Source organism: Battus philenor, unplaced genomic scaffold (genome assembly GCF_028537555.1).
Source record: "Battus philenor isolate CCGP_79_NKW_IND1 unplaced genomic scaffold, ilBatPhil1.0.hap1 SCAF_13, whole genome shotgun sequence".
Classification (NCBI taxonomy): domain Eukaryota; kingdom Metazoa; phylum Arthropoda; class Insecta; order Lepidoptera; family Papilionidae; genus Battus; species Battus philenor.
In genome coordinates, this window is record NW_027181675.1 from 8,201,477 (window position 1) to 8,217,003 (window position 15,527).

General features: G+C 33.3%; 3 non-coding genes across 3 annotated transcripts; all 3 read right to left on the minus strand.

The window, feature by feature from the left end:
* Positions 1-602: 602 nt before the first annotated feature.
* Positions 603-674, minus strand: TRNAP-UGG (transfer RNA proline (anticodon UGG)). Its single transcript has one exon. It is a non-coding gene; the product is annotated as a tRNA-Pro (tRNA).
* Positions 675-5,374: 4,700 nt separating this feature from the next.
* On the minus strand, positions 5,375-5,446 carry TRNAP-UGG (transfer RNA proline (anticodon UGG)). The gene has a single exon. It is a non-coding gene; the product is annotated as a tRNA-Pro (tRNA).
* Positions 5,447-15,026: 9,580 nt separating this feature from the next.
* TRNAP-UGG (transfer RNA proline (anticodon UGG)) lies at positions 15,027-15,098 on the minus strand. Its single transcript has one exon. It is a non-coding gene; the product is annotated as a tRNA-Pro (tRNA).
* Positions 15,099-15,527: the final 429 nt, after the last annotated feature.

Genomic DNA, 15,527 nt, shown 5'->3' on the forward strand with positions numbered 1-15,527 from the left:
ATTTAGCAAAATAACAGTTTTATTTTGTTAATGACCATACAGATTGTGAGTTTCAAGTCTACAATAGAATCTATTGTTTCTGTATAGATTTAATCTGGTTAATAGCCCCGGGGACCCTATTCACCGAATCGCAACAATTAGTTTGCAATAAAATGATCATTTCTTTAGCTTTCTGACATACCGAACCGTGCCGATGTAACTTTTAAAAATTATAGCTCATATAGAAAACCAATTTTAATGAATACAGACTATAAATTAGGTTTTATAAAAATTAAATTGGTTTTACTTGAAAAAAGGAGTTCATATTATTTATTAACCAGTTATTATAAATTATTACACTGTAGTACAAGTTTGTACAAGTTACATAAAGTAAATTGACCTGTCAATTTCTAAAAGGATTACAAAGTGAAAGTTACGTCTTATATCATAAGCCTGTCGTTCAAGACCAAAGTATATCTACAATATTATTTACAGTGCGATGTTATTCATAAGTATCTGCATGGAAGTCAAGTAATGGTCACATCTAAAGTTAAACTTTCAGGACGTCATGCTGTTAAGTTAGTAAAGAATTAATTCCAATTTTTAAAATAAAAGTTGTAGTAGGGCTCGTCCGGGATTTGAACCCGGGACCTCTCGCACCCAAAGCGAGAATCATACCCCTAGACCAACGAGCCGATGTTAAACTTAGTCAACTTACAAAACTACTTATTAAATTTTCAATGGCATACATTTATCATAATAGCAGCAAAAACCGCTCCAGCCTCAATCCAAAAAGAGTAAAACAGGGTTTTACATTTTCAAAAACACTTTTAGAACTTATGTTTTTCAAATCTTCGAAATCTTTTTCCATTTAACAAAGTTATTGACCCCTTTTTTAAGCAAAATTGCGTCATATACTCCGAATCTCGTATAAGAAATGCTGCATAATCTTAGCCCTGTTTATCTCTACCGCTATCCTTGTCATATCATACGGGACATCTAAGTAAGTATTCATAACAATTGAGGTCAACAATCTTTGGGTGTACGTTTGTTTCAGTGGTTAAACCTTCGATCGTTTGATAAATACGGAATTATAACTACATACGAAAATAGCAAAATTTAAATAGTGATTAAATTCAATAAAAATCTGAGGTAATTTTTGTTAGGAATTACAATATTCAAAACCGTCAGATGCCTTGTATTTGAACGTCTCTATAAGTTGGCCAAAATTAACACATCTTAGGCATTTTTATATTAAGTCAAGCTAAATCCACTACTCCAGAGTATATAATTGAATTACATTTTCAAAATGGCGATACAACGTAGAAACTTTAAACTCACGACTTCAAACTCAAAATAAAAAAAAATTAAAAAGTGCGTAACTCGTTAATTTCAATCACACATACATAAATAAAATAAAATAACGGGATAGGGGATCGACAAAAGTTCCTAAAATATAAAGCTTTATATCTACAATAAGCTCTCCGAATACCACTTTATTACGTTTTAGCTACAAAAAATACACAAAATTTGATAATAATAAAAAGTCAGTAGTGAAAAAGCACTAAGTACAATAAAAACAATTGTAATACTACGAAACAAGTCTTTCAGAGAAAGGATACTAGATTCGATTCCTCGCTAAAGCTCAAAACTAAGTAGTCAATGTTTACACATATGTCGTTTGGATTGAAGTCATATACTGTATTCATACCCGCTGTTACTTCAGCCAAAAGCAATAATATGCGGCAGACACGTAACCGTTGGATCGTATAACAATCATTTAATAATGTTTAATTACCGTTTCAACAGTTTTTCACGTGTCAGCTTATTTAACCATATTAATCATCGATGTTCGTTTTGTATTAAACATCTGTGCAAACCATACCGAAATTTAAGCTACCTACTTTGTACATAATATTAAATATTTTCCTGCACACTGTTGTTTTAAATTATATATTTGAAGGTGTTAATTTAAAAGGGAAAGAATGTTTGACGTAGTCAGATTTAGCTAAAAAAACTGGTTTGTTATCATCCGAACAGCGTCCGAAACTTGTTTATTTAGACTTCTAGGTGACCTGGCAGAGTAATTGTGTTTGTGAGGAAACTTGTTTAATATAGTAAAGTTGAATAGAAGTAACATTTTTTTTACAATAAAGCATCTTGTCGGATTGGGAGTAACTTTATTCAAATAATTTAGAATTTTTTATAAAATTGAATTCTACACATTATTAATTTATTGATCCAAATTACTGCAGTACTATAACTAATAATTTTGATAAATACAGTGTTATATGCCGTAGTTTACTTGAACATCTAAACAGCGGTAAGCAAATGCTACTTCATTCACAAAAGAGCAATCTTATTTCCGAATGTAATTAGCTCAATAAACTCTTGGGTATATTACGTATCCACTCGACATCACATAGACATTTGATGCATACATAAAATACCGCTATTTTTAGTACCACAGAGGCGCGTATTTTTACCGCTAGGTCATTACTGTGTTAATAACTGGTGATTTAATAAAGTTATGGTTTTGTAATTAAAATAAAGAGCAAAAACTTGCTACGTATTTACAATTGTTTCTTCTTTATTTTTGAAGTTCATATCCGTCTTGAAACGCCTTGACGTAATAAATGACAAACTCTTTCCATGCCATTCTATCCTCGGCTGTTCTCAGATGCATAGTAAAGAAGCATACACATGGTCTTTCATCGTCCATTTCGCTGCAACCAGTAATTTAACGCAGTTCTCTAGTTGTCTGTAGGAGACGGGATCATAGAACTTAGAACACGTTGGTAGCGTATAATCGAGAAACTGATTTTAATCTAGAATTTCTTGAAGTCGAATTGTTAATGCGTTTTGTTATCCACGATGTACGTAACATTTTTCTTCTATTACACATTTCGTGAATTAACCAACACACTTTGTCACGAGTTTCACTTTCGTTGCAAAGGAATCTTGCCTTGCTACCGCATAGTCGGCTTGTTGACCTTTCCTTTTCGCGGCTTACGAGGAGCATAAACAAACTCCCTCCTGAACTCTATGTCTTCCGGTAGGTTGGTGTTGTCCAGTCAATTACTCTAACGTTTGTCTTTCTTTAGTTTATAGAAAGCCTTTTCACCTCACTTTCTCGCTTAATTCGCGGTTAGGTTGCGCTCAATAGAACAGCGTGATGTAATCTGTTAATGATTAGCGTTCAGCCGATCGTGAATTCGTTTTTTTCACTTCTGAAAGTCTGAAGCCTTGAAAATTGCCGCCGATCTAGCCGTGGGTGCCCGAACATTTTTACTCGTCTTAACAAGGTCGTCTGTCAACCTTATGGGTGGATATGAACACTGCGCTTGTCACCACATGGCCTTCACTCCAGAACCTTAAAGTCTCAGCGGCTGTCTATTATGCGCGCTATTATACGCAAGTTTAAAAGCCTTCCCACTGCTATTCGCTACCAATCCGTAACCCTAGGCCTTTCGTTCACATACGGATTTTCTCAATGCTGATTATACTTCCTAGAAAAATTTAGGGCATAGCTGCCTCCACGGCTCATTGAGGAACAGTGTCATCATTACTAGGAAAACTAATAATCATTATATTAATTGGTAAAGATTCCGATAGTTAACATATTGTATTTATGTTTTTATATGATAACAACCTATTGAGACTTTTTAAGGCCTTGGATGATGAACAATACAGTTACCTGTATGTAAATAATACTGTTTCTCTGTAACACTCTAGTTCGATATAATAGGTAAGTAATAGTGTACGAAATCCTACGCAACTCGTCTAAGTTCGAGCTTGAGACGTGTTACGTGGCGCCCCAGAGCTAGAATAAACTAACACTTTCGAACTTCTCCATAACGGAACTACATACAATCAGTAAAAGTTACTATCTACAAGTGCCGTATCTGCTATGATAAATTCAAGATCTTAACAACGACCAGATAATCAAACACAAATTTTTTTTTAATCAACCTGAAGCAAGGAACTTCAATGAAACCCGTCAATTTTTTAACGTATGACAAAAAAAAAGGTTACCACAAAGTACTTTCAGGAGAAAAATAAATAAAAATATTGCCTATTATTTGTAAATCGTCGTCATTTCAGCCATAGAATGTCCACTGTTTAACACTGGCCTCTCTCAAAGATTTCCAAAAGGACCGTTTGAAAGCAGACTGCATGCAGCTTCTGCTGGCGTCCTTCACAAGGTCACCGGTCCGCTATATGGGCGACCCTCCTACTCACACTTCAAAACCAACAGAAATCTCAAGGAAATCCACTTTCTTGAGACATAAACTGTGGTAACAAAAATTGTTCGTCTTAAGTTTCTTATTACACGACGGGTAACTTTAACTTGAACTTGGTAGAAAATTAAAAATCGAAAATAAAAGTAAGTTGATCTTATTATAAATTGTTAAAGAAGAGAGAGTTCGGTGTCTAAAAAGTTGAAATCTATATCCCGTTTTCTTTATTTTGCATTGTCTTGAGGGTTGGAAAGATGCGTCAGTGGGCAGCCAACATAGCACGCAGGAAAGCCTTAATCAGCAAGCGCAGCGCAGAAGCACCGGCGCGGTAGTTAGAAATCAGTTAAGGTCGTCAAAAGATGTTGAACGGAGGCCGCTTTCAACTGATTCTATCGGAAATCTATGGAAGAGAGCTATATCCAGTACTGAACCATAATACAAAATTGTCTACGGTACAGCTTGTAATAATGATGGATTTTACCACTCACGTTATATAAACGCAACCCTCATGATAAAGTGAGAACCAACCACCATATCCCCACACAAACGGACTGATGCTACAATATGGTGACTATTTACACACGTTCACCGTAATTTGGAAATACGTTAATGGTTTTATCATTAATAGTTCATGTACGCACACTAACGACTAAATGCTCCATTTTGCAATTGTTATGATAAATATAACTTTTAAATTTATTAATGATATTTTATTATAAAAAGGAAACTGTAACATAACGATTTATATTAATACAATGTCATAAACACATACACAAAAACAGACATAGATCCGTGGTTTAGGTACCTTTCACTTCTTTCGCCTCAGATGGATCGACAAGAATTAAACCTTTCTCGAATGGTTATAATGGCTCATTCTAAATAACTCCTTAAGAAATAGCTGATATACTTTCTGTGTAAAATAACAAGCGCTCTCTTTCGGAAATAACTAGGTATTTAGGAGCACATTAAAACAGTAATTAATTACAGTTTTAATTAAGAATATGGGTAAATAATTAAAATCCATTTGCTTTACAATTCATTTCAATTATCTGTCACTATCTAAGGCACAGATTGCATATGTGCTTGTGTGGTGACAGTTTGCTATTTGTCATTTAGACACGTTGATTAATAACAATTTGTGTAAAAAAAAAATTGGGCTCGTCCGGGATTTGAACCCGGGACCTCTCGCACCCAAAGCGAGAATCATACCCCTAGACCAACGAGCCGATGGTAAAACGTATAAATTATAGAAAGTAAAATCAATTTCGAAGTAAACATGACATCATGTAAATAATTATTTAATACAATAAACCAATACGCCGATCAAACTATACTCGTATAAGTCTTTAAAATTGTTTTTGTTATATAAAAATTCTATTCTTTCCAATTTTTATAAATGTTCAGGTTAAATAAATATTTTATCTATAGAAAAAAATACTCTAAAAATTTGACATTATCTGTTCTTCAGATTCAGATTTTAAAAAAATTGGGCACTGAAGGTGTCCCGTGTTCTAATAGAAAGTGAATGTAAGTTAAATTTAATGTTTTCTGTTTATTCATCTTGACTATTGAAAAACTAACTTTTATACGATTTAAATAATCAAAAAATCTAATATAGTATAAGTTTAACATTTAAAGAAAAACTTTATTATATGTATCATAAATGGAAGACCAATTGCCCTCTTTTACGATAACGTTATTGTCCTTTTGGGGATATGAACTGGTTATACAGGATTTGTACCGCTTAAAATTTCCACGTTGCTTCTCCCACTTTAATCTGAATAGTGGTCAATCGCTTTTGATTACATTCACAGTCTATTACCGCCGGTTGTTCAGGGCAGTCTCTTCTTCTTTGCAAACGATAAACGCTCAATGCGAGACACAGGTCCCACAGCTCGCAAAGATGGCCAGTCTTGCGCTGCCCAAAATCTAGCGACGTCCCTCGACTTTAACTATGTCGTCAGTCAGTCTCTATTCAGGATATATTGATTCCCTTTTTCTTGCCGCGCAAAATGACGCTGGAATATGTACCAACGTTGATCATTAACTCTAGCGGTAAACACTACGAAGACTGCGAGTTCGTATTGTGGCAACAAATATCAGTGACATTTAAAAATAACGCTTACGATTCAATACGTAAAACTTAAGCAACAACGGGCTTACTTTAAGTGAAAAAACTATCCTCTTGCTCATTTAAGTAATCATGTATTGCCAAAGAATAATTTTATAAAATAATTAAATTTTTTCGCAGATAGTTACTTTACATAAACAAATGACAAGCAGCAAATATATATATATATATATATATATATATATATATATATATATATATATATATATATATATATATATATATATATATATATATATATATATAATACCATCTGGAAGCTTTTAAGAACATGCGGTAGAAATAGCAATATGACGTGCTTGCAAATGGTCTAAAAATAACATCCTCAGGAATATTAAACATTCTCCGTAGTTTACAAAGAGAGCACTAGTCAATACAATCATCATTTCAGCCGTAGGTCGTCAACTGCTGGACCTTCCTCATAAATTTACAATAGAACCGATTGCAAGCTTGCAATAGTGCGTCTTTGACTTTAACCTTTGCAACTTTACGTTTGTGCTCTTGGTGAATGGGCGTCCCAGATTGCGCTTGTAGACCGGAGTCTCTTCTCAAGTACTCGAGTACTTAATCAAAAAACATAGGTCGAACACATTAAGTGCTTTAAAAAAAACAAAATGGTCGTCCCACACGTCATTCCAAAAAGCTTTCTTTTTTATTATATGACAAAGTGTTTAATAAATTAAAAAGAAACTACGCGCTTTGATTATACAGTGATGTTTTGGTCTGTTACTCCATCAAAACCAACATTTATTTAAAAGATATGTAATTGCAGATGGAGACAAAAATAAAAAACATGACAGTACGTATAATGTACACATCTGGGGTGATACAGTTATTGTTTAAAAAAAACTACATAAGTACTTCTAATTTATCAGAATTGTTTTACAAGAATAGTTATTTTTTTATTTTCTTTGTCTCATTAATTCATTGAGAACTGGAATAAAAACGATTATAAATTTATTATTACACTTACTACCTGTTTTGTAACCTCACTCCCTAAAACTGTTTGTTTTTTTTCGCCCTTAGCTGGCCTATTATTTAGCTAAGGTTATTGTCAGAAGCGCAATCGCGAGGTAACTTCATCGCGTCTTACATAACTCAAATTTCGTGATTACTCGTAGTTAGGAGCGACTTTGCTTCTTCAAAGTGTGTTGGAGGACTGCTCAGGTAGGTACAAACTTTAATTACCGCATAGTTTGTACTTGTATTTGCATATTAATTGCAGATAAGAACATCGAACTGAAACTTCAAAATGGATTTTCATTGTTTATTCCTAGTCTGATGCACTAGAATAACATACACATATTTTAAGTAAATATTGTCGTGAATAAAAATTTATGGATAAAATAATACCTGTCCTTTGAATATGAACACAATAAAGTATTTTAATGTATAAAAAAGATCTCTGAAATAACGTTAAAGTCATTATCATCGTACAGGCCTCCCAGATAAAATTTCAATATGACCGATTGGAAGCGGCCTGAATCCAACAACGACCTTAACAAAGTCTTCGTTCGCCTTGTGTGTTCATGACCTACCCTGAGCTACATTATTTTCCAGATAACATTATTGCAATTTACACAAATAAAATTATTATACAAATATAAATATACAAATACAAATACAATTTATATAAAAAATTAAACAAACAAAAATGTTATGAATATGTAGTAATAACTAATATGTATGTACAATAAACACAAAACCTTTTAAACAGTCGATCCTAACCTGATCACGTAAAACACGTAAAAAATAATGTAAATTGCATTATTCACAAGGCCATAAGGCCATTACGAATTATTGTCAATAAAGATTAATTTTCTCGCCAACCTAACTGAGGATCTTAAAGTTACGGAAAGTAAAATGAAAGTATTTTATACAAACAAAACATTAACATTAAAAAAAACTCGCTCGTCTGAACATCGTATCGGCCAGCAACTCATTTCCGCCCTCTCCGGAACTATAAAAGCGCAAAGACAAGTTATATAGCCATCTATATATATTATTTCCTTATAAAAAATTAGTACGATTTTCTATATAGCGTTATTCATTTATATATTTATCGTTGAAATTTGTACCAAAAAATATATTTCGCAAACGTATGTATGACCTGGCCATTGAGTATTTAATGAAGTAAAACTACTTTTGTAATATTCATGTACGTATACTTTTAATATAATTATAAAAGACGCATTCACGATATTTAAATTGTCGAAGTACATATTAATCTTTTCTTATAAAACTAAAGATTTTTAACTAATACCTAATAGACTATGAAGTTTTTGCAAGAAAAGAATACCGTAAAATATTTTAAAAAAATTTCTACTATCTTTCACGCACCATCATAAACGTAGTGGAAATAACGTACTTAATGCTATAATCTATCACACGCTGATGAGATACAAAAAGAATAGTTTTAATTTAGAAATTTTGTTGGTTTTTATGAAAAGCAATAGTTGAAAAATTTATGATACACAATCACCACAAAGAACAGATTTATTTACTAACCAAGAAAATAAATATAAAATAGCATTTTACGAATTATTTAAATTCGTTTAAGCACCAACTAGTTGATTCTATGTTTACTCACGATTTAATTACGGCAAATCGTGTACAAACCTCTGAATCAAATGAGATTGCGGCAAACTTAAATGCGCAGGAAATGAGGCAAATATTATTAATGGTGGAAGGTCTCACTGGCAAAGGGCCTCTTTTGCAAAAGCATTCTACTTGGGTATCACGTCGCTTATTTGCCGCCAAACAATAGGACACAAACATTACTGTTTACCTGTTCAAAGGGCGCTGTAGCTAGTTAAATCACTAAGCTAATGGTACGTACGTACCGTCTCAAGATAACGAGTGAGACGCGGTAATTTTGTGAATCTAAACCTACTGTGGTAATACATCACCATCATCATCATTTTAGTAAGACACCTACTGCTGAATGTAGGCCTCCTTCATAGATTTGGCATGCATTTAACTTCTTTCATCGATCACCTGTCCATCTCGTGGGTAGATAGCGCTGCGCTAGTCGGCCAAGCGTTCCCATTCCAGAATTCAAACCTCAGAGGCCTTTTTTCTTCACCATCACTCCTATTTCAACTTCGTAGCGCGCTGGGCTATGACAATTACGCTCGTGTAATCGATTACATCGCTCTTGTCTCATCGTCCCGAATCGTCTATTCACGGCTCTTGAGCGACTGCGAGCTTGTCAATAAGACTCAGAGTGAGCCACCACGCCTCTGCGTCGCAAGTAAATGATCATGATGGCAATACGATAACAGTAACCAATTGTATAGGCCCTCTTAAGTACTCTCGATATAGAATGCTAAACTTGTATTGATTTTTGATTTCAATTACAACGTGAAACATCTATATTTCAATGATTCTCTTTATGAAAAATAATACATTTACTGTTGTAGCCGTGTAAATAGATAATTTTTAGAAATCCTATGCTATACAAAATCATTATCTAATTACATTTTTAAAATGTCCAGTAATAAATTAGTAATCTACAGACGATACAAACAAACGTCGTTGTATGAATAGCCTCTCATCCAGTAAAGTTGCGTTGCAGCTTGGAACGGAAATCTAAAGCTGCCATTAGTGCTGCGGAATAACAGGAAAAATTGTCTTTTTTTTCTGCAGTAAAAGTCTCTCAAACAGTTTTCATTGACACTTTCGAATGAGCTATAAACATGAAAAGTTAAAGCATTTTTTTGTATATTATATTGCATTAAAAGATTTTAATGAAAATACGTCCATTTACGAACTTAATAGTTAAATTTATTTATGTAACTATTAATTTTTTACTTTTTCCATCCTCATCATCGCTTCAGCCGTGGGACTTATATTGATGAACATAGGCCTCCAGTATGGACTTGGAGCGCCCTGTTGGAAGCGGCGTATATCCAGTCTTCCGACGACCTTATTAAAGTCGCCTGTCCACTTTGTAGGTGGACGTCCTTCATTGCTCCTTCCAATCCCTAGTTTCTCCTCCAGAACTTTAAGGCCCCAGCAGACAACTATTCTACAAGGTGTATGACCATGTCTGTTACTTTCTTTCATCTACGGATCTCCTGGTTTTACATTTTACTATTTTAAATTTATCGGTGCCGTAAGCAGTTTAATTACTAAAATAATAAAGAATACTAATTTTTGTTTTAAAATCCATGTAACACAATTTGGCAAACTTTGCTCTCATTTCATCAAATTTGTTATAAAGTCAGATTTGAAAATTAAGTGAGGTCAATATATTTGCCTTCTTAAGACGAAGAAATATATGTTATACCACATAGTATGGTTTAAAACCTGTTTCAACAGTTAGTTATAAAATCTGTTCCAATCGAAAATTTTTCTACAAATGTATATATGTAAGTAACTGTAAGTATTTAAGTCAGTATAAATATACTTGTCTATTAATTTAATTTTAATGTTCTTGAGTTTGGTTTTCGTAATTTTACGTTAATAAAAAACTTCACTTGCCCTTAATTATTAAGAGTAGAGTATATTTCATTGTGTTATGTAAATATCTATTTATTAGAAGTAGTTGGCAGTCTGACTAAGGTCACACAAAATACGGCAGGGTAAATTACTATTTACGGCAAAGGTCTATGAAAGTATGTGACTATTCCGGTCGAGTGATCCCGTGAATATTGCGTAATTAGGGATATATTTTATTTATTACAAAGACAGTATTTGTAATAAGATTTCGTTGTTTTTTGTTACTAGATTTACGTTTTATTAACCAAGAACTTCTGCAAATATTGATTATTTTAGACAGCTATCAAATTAAGCAATATTTATTATCAGAAATAACAAAATTTTCTTAACTTAAATGATAAACGGAAAACGGCTAGAACAATTCAATTTCTTTTATATACTCATGTAGAAGATTGTCACGGAGGAAAAAAAAAGGAAAAAATAAAATAGAATTATTTGGAACAGCAGAAACTAAACTTTTTCCCATTCCAAAACACAGAATGAATTAAAACAACTATGTCCAGATAACTTTAATTGACGTTAAAAAAACACAGTGTTATGATTAAATCCATGGATGCACAGACCGCGGCCGGCCGGTCGAATACTGGTGGCCCGCCGACAGCAAAAATAATACTCTCGTACATTCGAAAAGAATTGAATTCTATTCCAGAATAAAACCAAAAAAAATTAAAAACCCATACTTCTGGCGGCCGGCCCGCCATCAGTTCATGATTTGCCCGAGTGGCCCCTAGTCTTAATAAGTCTGTGCAACCATGGTATAATCAAACAAATTACATCAAATATAAAGCATTACGTTTAAAATATATAAAAAAACAAAACGTTTTTTTTTAATTAACGTTGTTTAGTAATAAGACATTCTGTAAATAAATAAAGTGGTCACTTTGAAATACGTTTCGTTATTTATTTTTTATTAAACTACAGCCATTCCCGTGAATGTTTTTTCGAAGTCGAACCAGGAATAAGATTTGTTGTCAAAAAAAAGCAACCAACGTAGACTATTGAATAAACAAGTTGAAGTGGAGGTAGGTGAGCCTGATAGCGGGCATTAAGACTGACCGGCATGAGCAACGTATGTAGAGTAGTAGCACAAAATGGATAGACGATTTTGTTAAGGTTGGACACAAGTCCTACCACAGAAATAATTATAATATTGAATCCCCTTTATTGCTTTTGACAGTACACAGTCCGCCCAGACCATCCTTTAGCAATATTTTTATTAGAGAATCTTTACTAATTTTCTTTAAAATGTAAAACATAAATAATGGCGTTATGGAGCTTTTGCACTAGATGACATTTAAGTAGTTATTATTGCAGTTTTTTTTCTATTGCATAGCGGAAATCATTGATTTGTTATGATGTTACGCAAAACACCGATACTATTTTGATAAGCGTTTCTCAGGTTTCATGATGATAGCCATGAAACGATAAAATTTAATATCGCATTATAACGCCGTAACTGTAATATATACACGCACACAGACATAATAAAACATATGGTAGAGCTCACATTGGAAGCTATATTCAATCGCATACTAACCCGCGAGCTCAGACTGCACACTTTTTGCGAAGAGGGCACAATTGTCTTGTTTGTCATGCGAATCGCCTTTAAGAAAGTCGCCGCAACATATACTAACACTCCATTGACAAACGTCGTAATAATATTCGGTGTGCCATTTAATATGCCGCTCGGCTGTTGGAACTATCTTCTATATTTGATATTTTTCCTGCGCGTGAATAAATATCAAAGTAATTTTGTCGATACAAGCTTTTTGTAACAGTAAGGACAGCCAAGCTGGGTACTTTCCGCAAACGTGTTTCATTTCATTTAGGTTAGAGAACTTTTTTGTATTCCTATAGAAGATTCATAATGTTTTTCGACTTAAAGCATATTCAGTTGTGTTCAGAGGCGTTCTTGAAGGCAAGTTAAACAACACACAAGACAGTTGTTCTCCCTTCCATCAAAGCATGTCGTCTGCCGGGAGACGCGGAGTAACAATTGTGCGATTGTAACTTCTAGTGTGGCGATTGCATCATCGTGAGAAGCATCATCGTCTTCTTTCGCCACTATATAGTTTTTTTAAAGAAAATTCTAACTTTTTTAAATATATCTTGATTAATTTAATATATCCCAGGTTTTCGTTAAAATCGAGAACTCGTACATTGCTTGTAACTTTGTAATTATAATCGCAATACCGAATTTCAGTAGGTTACTTTCTTCAGAATAATCCTTAAAATTTACAAATAAATATCGTTTCACTTGAATATCGTTATGTATTTCCGTAGGCATTTCTTTGACATATACAATATACGATACGAGCTGTGGTAACCCAGCGGTAGGGACTAAGACTAACGATCGTAGGTCGCAGGTTTGATTCCCGGGATAAAATCTTATATAATTCATACTTGTATTATAATAATTATGTAGGATTACTGCTCACAAACAAGTTTTTAGAAGATTAGCAGCATCGTTCCCAGCCAATCGTAATACCAAACGAGGTGATTATGATATATCCCATATAGATATGTATTTTTGGGGGAGCCGTAAGCGTCGGAGTGGGCATCTATAGGCTGAAACGACGAATATATGATACACTCTATCCAAAAACCAATGGTTTCTAAAGTGTTAATATATTAAGAAAAAACGTGTTCGAAATTTGGATTACTACATATGTTATTAGAATTAATTATTATCTAATGGTTTTAAAGTTTTAAGACATTTTGCTGATAAATTTACTCCTTTAATGCTTTACACTTATAACTAATCATCCTGTAGATATCCATAATATTGAAACGGTATTTAATTAATTTGTTAAATATTTAATGATAAAAATCAGGTATAATAGGCAAGTAGAAGATCAATTCGTATACAATAAATTTTAAAAAAGGAAATTTAATTTATAGATAATGAAAACGGATTTCTATCAGTAGGCGTTTCTATAAATAATGCAAGTTGGCCGGACACAATTCGAAGGGGCTTTTGGAAATCATTAACCAGCTTTATTTTGGACGTTGACGGATTGTTGTGGGCCGCGAACGCGTGTACGAATTTCCTGCTGTCCATTGTGAGATAAACTGATTAATCATATACCTATCAAAATGTAGTAACATTTGTTTTCTTTTGGTGAAAGCGAAAAACAATTTAAATCGAAAAACTTTGACACCATATAGACTTTGTAATTCGTAAAGTAATATGAATTTAAATAGGTATCAACGTTACCATGGATAAAGTGCAAATGTATGACATTAACATTTCATTTAATTGTATCGGAAATTCATGCAGATAGTTTTCACTTAACACATAAATATTTATAGGTTGTTAAAGCGAAACAATAACTATTTCGAAAAAGTCTTTATAGGTTGAAACAAAATTCAAGATAAAATTCTACTTCCCTTAGTGCGATACGCTGTATGTTTTTATTTCACACAGTGATAGGAATGGAGGAGAAGAGGCGATTCATAACCTCAATGTACTTCAGATGGCTTTTTAGTTTAAGTTAATGTCAATATGTTTTCTTTTAAAAAACAATATTTGAACCGGCGTCAAGGTCTTAACATTCTGGATAGGAGACCATGCGCCGACCAGTGCAGCGGTGTCCACCAATGGGGAATTATGGGGAAGGCCTATACCCAGCTGTGGACGTTCTGTGGCTCAAATGATAATGATGATAATGAAATAGTATTTAAAAAAAGACTAGTGACTAAACTTTATTGAAACGATAACTGGATATCGCAAAAAAATATTTGTGCGTAATGAACTTCCGTTATAACGGGGTCATGAGTTTATTGACCCTTATCCATATCTGCCGCAGTTATGTTACAAGTGAGATGTCTTCAACGCGCAGTGCAACGTGCCACGTCGCATTACGTTGTAGCCGTCACAATGAGCCTCACTCAGATTAGCGGTAATATATATGACGAGCAGTCGAGCCCACTAACTGCGCTGCTTTTGAATTATTCGATTCTCCTCGCTTTAAATTATATAAACAATTAATCATTAAGAAAACTTGTCTAAAACATTTCGTTTATCATCATATAAACAAAACTGTTATAGTCATAAAATACTATTTAATAAAAGTCGAGCAAAAGAATTATTATATTTAAATCAATGTACAAGTCTTTTTAAAGACTGCTTAATACTTTAAATTTTTTTAATGAATATCAAAAAAGTGATTGGGCTCGTCCGGGATTTGAACCCGGGACCTCTCGCACCCAAAGCGAGAATCATACCCCTAGACCAACGAGCCGATTGATATTGATGCATAAAATTACCAATATATGCTACACCATTCAAAAATCCTATTTTATGTATTAAAAAATTTTTTCATCAACTCTTAAAAACTTAAATATATTAATTTTATGATAATACTACAAAATTATTTTAAAAAACATCAATGTTGAAAAATTAACGCAAATATTGTTCTGATTAAAATTATGACGATTGTCTTTTATTTAACAAGCATTTTTATTATAAGATTATTATACTTTTTATATAAAGAAACTGCTTTATATTAGGTCCATTTTAAAGGACAGCAGTGCTTGGGCATTAGCTGTCGACTGTGGCACATCGCTGTCGACTATTATTGGACAATATTACGTTCTCGAATTTAATTAAATTTCACATAGCGTTCCACAGTTTCGTGTACAAACCTTTCTAGGAGACATAATCATATGTT